Consider the following 6,934-nt stretch of genomic DNA (forward strand, 5'->3'; position numbering starts at 1 on the left):
GCCCCACAGACCATGGCTCAGCAATGTTGAAATGGAAACGCAGCTTTTTTGGCAAACCACAAAATGGCTTAACCGTAACTGCCACCCCTCAACAATGGATTCACCCCCTCAATGGATTCATTGTAACTGTCAACTGTAACCCGTCACAACATGACAAGTTAATTTCATGGACAACTTGTTGCGTGCTTGTGCCCAACATTTTACTGTGACATTTTACGCCTCAACCAGCCCTTACAAAGACAGATTAAAAAAGTGCAATTAGTGTTCCTATGTGACCCTGTAACCTCACACCATATACTCAACTGTACACAAACACACTGCATTATTATATTGTATCAAACGGATCTTGCCATACGTAGTGTTTTGTATGACTTCAACTGCCTCACTCAGATGATTCTAAGAAAGCAGATAAGAAAAGTGATTTTTGAAAAGATAATTTCTCAGTGTTGAAATGCACGGGTAAAAATGGCACACATCAGCAAAAATAATAATAATAATAATAATTAAATAAATAGCCAGAATGAAAAAAGTTTCCACAGTCAGCATTGGCATTCATATGCATCTGATCAGCAGGAATGAGGAAGAGGAAAGGGGTTGAAATGCTTTTAAAACGCCCTGCCACCCCAATGATATCTGGACACTAATTCCTTGGTCATTTTTCGGAAGGCATACTTTTAGTAGATAAGTCGTGACGTTCTGCTTATCTGAGATACACTTGTTTTTTTCTCCGTGGCATGAGTTATTGCCACATTTTCAGCCCTCTCTTGCTGCTTATGGTTACCAGTCTCAATCCCCAGGATTCCATGAATGTGTTGTCATCAGAAAATGCTATCCACATTTGTATTTCTAACTTTCTAGCTGTTGTTTAGGTAACAATGGTGCACTATTTCAACTACGTTGATTGACAGAATATCTAGGGTTTGAGTTTTGGTCCATTTTGGAGATGCTATTGAATCTTATTTGTGCTTGTGTGTGTATGTGTGTGTGTGTGGACATGGTGTCTGTGTGTGCCTGAGTGTGTGAGCAGATGAGGTATAATTGCTCTTAATTTCACAACGGGCAAATAGCTGGTTGACTGATAACCTGGCAACCAGTTCAATTGACATGGCCGAGTCTGACATCACTCATTTGCTGGTTTAGAAAGCAGTTCACAGCACTTTTTCTTGTTACTTGCTGAACCAAGAAGGAAGGAGAGATGTGTTTTTCATTTCCACGGCTCAAAGTCCTCCAGTGGAAACACGCTGTCGACACTCCACTTGGGAAAAAAATAACCAAAGAGGCGTTAACAGCAATAAACGTGTCTTAGATCCAGAGCTTTTGTATCGTTTTATTACCTGAGACAAGCGAGAATTGCATGCCCTGGTGACATATGCTGAGATAGAGCGGACCATAAAGCAATGCATGGATCCTTTCTTTCTTTGTAGAAAGCAATAGTAAATTAACCACGGGCAACTTCTCGATAAAGAGCACTCCAAATCATGCAATGAGGGGAAAATCATTTTCGTCTAATTAAACTCTCTTGAGAACTACCTTTCAAAATTCGTAATTTAAAAGTAATCACAGGATTTTTTTTACCTAATTGTCCTGACTATGTGTATCAAATTGGTATTAAGGTAGATCAATGCTAACTATCAACCGATGTACAACAAACAATCAATGACCAATAGAGATTTAAATGTAGGATCACTCATTTGGGTTAAAATATTGCTTAAGCTCTTTCTGTTAAGGCCTTTGGTGTAATGTTTAGCCAAGGCTTTCTACCGAAAAAAAAGATCACTTGCAGTAAATGGGCAGTAAGTACAGAAAAAACAACAGCTTTTGTGCCACGTGTTTTGCGCAAACACTATGATAGTGCACAAAATGTGATTATTATCCTCATCTGTAAATAGTTACAGGTATAAATCAACACTACTGCTATTACTGCTATTATCACAAGAACAATTCTGTGGTTGTTATGACCCAGGATTAAATTTATTCTTCTTCAGGTCATCACCATCAGATCATAGGCTTAGACTTTACGACAATGATTGCATTTGGGCGGCAGTGTAGTATAACCTGTTAACCCTAAAGGTCAGAGGTTCAATTCCTGGTCAGGACACTGCCATTGTGCTCTTGAGCAACGTACTTAACCTGCATTGCTTTAGTATATATCCAGATGTATAAATGGATGCAATGAAAAAATAAAAAATAAAAAGTTGCGCAAGTCACTCTGGATAAGAGTGTCTGCTAAAATGTAACGTAATGAAAATACAAGGGTTCCTTCTCATCATATCCCTTTCTAGGCTGGCACTCATGGAAGCAATAGTCTGACAAACGTACAAAGCCTATTCTGATTCTTTATGCGGGTCATGCTTTTGATTCTAGCCATCCTACCAGCTATGTGGGTAACACTGTTGTATTTCTTGGTGACGCTGAGACAGACGTTTCCTGAACCGAACTGCCATTTCCGCTATTGGACAGAAAGGCAGTTATGGTCACGTACAGGTCAGGGTGTCCTCACACTGGGTTGACTGGCTTTCTCATATCCTTCTGATAGAGCAGCCCTGAGAAGGCTGGAGGGGACGTGACCTCAGTGAGGCGTCAATGCAGAGCTCTACGGGAAGAGGTCACAGAGGATGGCAGGGAGCAGTTTTTGTGGTGACAAAGGGACAAGAATTTGTTTCCGTTTTGACGGCCTATTATCTCTTCTCTGCTTTTGTATCTCACACACTCTCTCATGAGGTAAATACTTAATACACACATATGCGCGCACACACACATACACAACTGGGGTCCCTGGGGTGAGGGGCTTTGTTATTAATTTAAAAAAAACTCATATGATCATAAAATTACTGTGTATGAATGATGCTGCCGATGTAGGTCAAAAAGTAAAAAAAAAAAAAAAAAAAGACAATATGAATGCAATGTAGGGCCACTACATGCTGCCAGAACAGCTTGTATGCACTGCAGCATAAAATCTGTCAGCATCTGGAAATCACTCGAAGGGAGGCAGTACTGTTCTTCCACAAGTAAGTCAATCAGCTTATGCTTGTTGAAGAACTCCCATATACTGTTTGCTTATCTCCATGGCATTTGGATAACATCACCCACCATGGAGATGTGTGATTGCATACACTCTGTGGACATCAGATCGTCTTTCTGAAAAACGCCCCACCCTCCAGGAAAAAAAAGTGCTGCAAGCTGGTGGTGATGACTTTAATCTTAGCTTCTCAGTGGATGTGTGCACTCAGACCAAGCAAGAAAAAGCACCCACACCAGAATCTCCAGAACCCTCTGCTGTTGGATCCAAGCATTCAGGCCTGTAGGCCTTTTTTAGGTGTGCACCACACGTGTCTGTCTGCCAAGAACATGATGAAAGATGATTCATCTGTCCACGTCACATCTGTCCACTGATTGGTTCTCCATCACCAGTGCTCTTTGTGCCACTACATCTGCACACATGCATTGCTAAGTGGAATCAGAAGTTAGTGCACTGCAGCCAGACTATGGTAATCTGTTAGGTAGACGTATCGACAGACCATTCATTATGAACCTGCCTGCACTTGTATTAAAATGAAATTTGTAGTCGACTGATTTAGAGTTGCTTAATTGTTTAGCCTTGCACCTCAAACTAAATCACAGGCATCATAATCCAGCAGCATTGCGATGTATGTGCAGGAGAATGTGTTTCCGACCACAGGTGACCTTTGCAGATGAGTTATTTTACCCAGAAATCCATGCTGTCATCTCTTAACACACTGCTCTTGATGACATAGGAAGTTGAGCTGTTTTAATCAGTGAAGCTCCTGTGAAAAATGTGGCCCAACAATCTCTCCTCTTTCAAAGTCACCGAAGTTTCAACTTCCAGCCATGCTAGTCATAAGTATAGGCCTGAATCACAGCTATCCATCTTGTTGCATTACGTAATTACATTGCAGAAACCAAATCACACATCTTCCATTTTTCATACTTGCAATTTATGGAGCTAAATACATTCAGAGAAAATTCAAGTGTAATACCTTGTTCAAAGGTAGGATGGGTGTGCTCCAACCAGGATTCAAACCTGCAATCTTTCAGTTATGAGAACCATTTACACCACCCTAACCAAAACAATCTTTCAACATTTTTATACAAGAGACAAACACACTGACCAAAAAAAAAAAAAAAAAAAAAAAAGAATAACACCATTCCGACATTGTGCATAATTTAAGCCGGATTTTCAGAATATGTTGCAGTGATTATCTAGTCATGCCATTTGGTTTTAGGAATTAATTAAGTTTTCCTGTTAAAGTTCTACTTGGAAACTGAACCTTTGCCTTTCACTGGATTGTCAATGTAGAGATTGTCTGTCAATGATTACCAAGTCATACAGGATACTTTTCTAATTATAAAAGCTTTGATGATCCACTGACTAATCAGCATTCACTGGCATGTAGCACTCACAACACTAACTGAACTGTCAACAGCTTGAATCTTTCCTAAAGCTAACAGATGACGTAAGCGACATCCGATCATCCCAGACACCTGAGGAGGCCTGGAATCTCCGGCACCATCTGATTGCACCGCCCTGCCCCCACCTGACATGCGCAAACACACCCATTCTCAACGTATTGCGGTTCGCCCTGCAGGTATAGATAACTGTTCAAACCATGTGTTTGTTGAGATTCTTTTCTCAATTCATTTGTTTGTTTAGTAAGTAAATACAGCTACACCCAGTTGAATTACTTCATGTTAAGACCAACCAGTGGGGTCTGTGAACAGCTTTTTATTTCTACCTCCTTCCTGTTTAAGTGTAACCTACTGAAATGTATGTTGCGTTGGACTGCTAAGAACTGTCCCCACATTGTAACTAATGTGCTGCAAACTGTCCCCACTTTGTAGCTATCATCTGCAGGCCTTTACCTAAGCACCTCTGTCTGTAGTTTACACACTCACTGTTATCAAACCACCCTTAGAGTGCCAGTAACAGACCACTCAACACAACCCAACCAAAACATGCAATAATTTTGTAGTGCAAACACACAGAGGCCAGGGCTGTGGCAACTAAAGGCCTAGCACTTTCTGCACTTTGCCAAACTGAGTAGAAGAGGAACTCTATCACCAAGCTTGGGGAGTGTTTACTTGTTGCCATGGTGTAAGTTCTTGAACGGACTTTATATATCCGGGAAATGCAAATCCGAGTGAATAACATAACACCAGCCATTCAAACCAAATAGTTATTCACACTACTCACTGGACCCCTTACAGATATAACCTACGGAATTACAGTGGTTCCTAGCCCTGGTCTTGGTCTTCATATGTTATTTTTCATCCCATTCACCCCAAATTGATTATTTCAAGTAACTGAAAACAAGTTCCTCATTACCATCATATTTAAAATGTATTTTAACACAAACTTGTTGATCCTAAAGGGAATATTTGTAAGGCAATCCAGTGGCTGTATAAACACGTTGTTTGTTTTGCTGCATTGTGAAGATGAGGCGGAATCTAGTTTTTCTTATTAGCAAGATAAAATTTGAGGAACAAAAACAGAGCATAAACAGACAGGGGTTTAACGTCCTTCAAGAGTAGACAAGACTACATAGTAGTCATGTTTTCAATTTTAGAGTTTGGAAACTAATAATATTCAGCTGTCCAATAAACACAGATAGAGCAGCCTTGGCTCATGCAGCCTACTTCAACACAAGAAGAAAAGCTGACCGTTACCCAATTGCGAAAACACAAGAAGAGAGAGCTTGAAGTCCCACTCGTTAAATTTAGCACCTGATTTTTAAGATGGGACAAGCCGACAAATATCTGTGACAGCAATAATGAAAAGTTGTCGTTTTTATTGTTGGTCATACAATGTTAAAAAATTGGTGTGGGAGGTGTGCTGTTTTTTCTGCCAAGTAGCTAAATCAATCTCTCCCCTTGGATATCACAGGCCGGCCGTGTTTTTGTTTCAGCTTTTCTGTATTCTTTTTCTGGCTCCTCCATGCAATCTGTTAGACAATTGTTTAAATCCATGTTGAGTTGTTTCACGTCAGCATGACTGATTACAGCAATCGACCTTCACCAAGGTTTCTCACATCCCCTCTGTGTTTTCGCATGGGAGTTAGCCAGTGACTTGGCTTGAGGCGATTCTCCTGGAGAGATTCACTTTATTCCATTCTTATCAGGGATGTGGTCCTTGCTTCTATGGTGGATTAAGATGAACTACACACTAGGGATGCCTGATGTCTGGGGAGCAACTCCCTGGCTACGTTGGTCGATACCGATGCCGATACCAGTTGGCTAATATAAACATGACCTCGATATTATTGTGCGTTTCTACTGTAAACTTCTCAGGAGAACATAATGCACTAGGCCAAAATGGAGCTGAGGGGCACTCTGATGGCTGGATTTTTGAACTCAACAGAAGTAACTTCTCTATGCTTCTCTCAAAAAATAAAAAATAAAAAATCAAGTTTGAATCTTATTGTATGTTAATTGTTGTCAGAGAAACACAAAGGGTGCTCATGTGAAAAAGCTCTTCTGTGAGTAATTCAACCAGAGCTGTACAAATATCATCCCCTGTTGTGGCTACACAGATCATACCAGTAGCTCCAAAGGACAGTTGTAAACCTCCACGCAATAAACCTGCCATGACATAAAGCTGCTGAGAGAGTGTGAAGTCCATTTAGGGCCTGATCACTACCTTAAATTCCTTTATGGACAATTTCGTTTCATTGGTCTCTAGATCTAGCTGGAACTGATATGTGGGTATTGGTCATCGCCATAGTTCATACAACACGCGCCACGTACAGGTACCATTGAGGGCCAGAGCGGTGTTTGGACGACAAACAGACTGCCAGCTCACGTTCCCAACCGGAATCTTCGGCCAATTTAACCTGACTGAGAAACTGGAAAGCCAGGTTTTTCTCTGGCTTGTGACCTCAAATGCACTGTTGAAAAAATAAATAAATAAAGCAATGAA

This window comes from Anguilla anguilla, chromosome 7 (genome assembly GCF_013347855.1).
Source record: "Anguilla anguilla isolate fAngAng1 chromosome 7, fAngAng1.pri, whole genome shotgun sequence".
NCBI classification, from domain to species: Eukaryota; Metazoa; Chordata; class Actinopteri; order Anguilliformes; family Anguillidae; genus Anguilla; species Anguilla anguilla.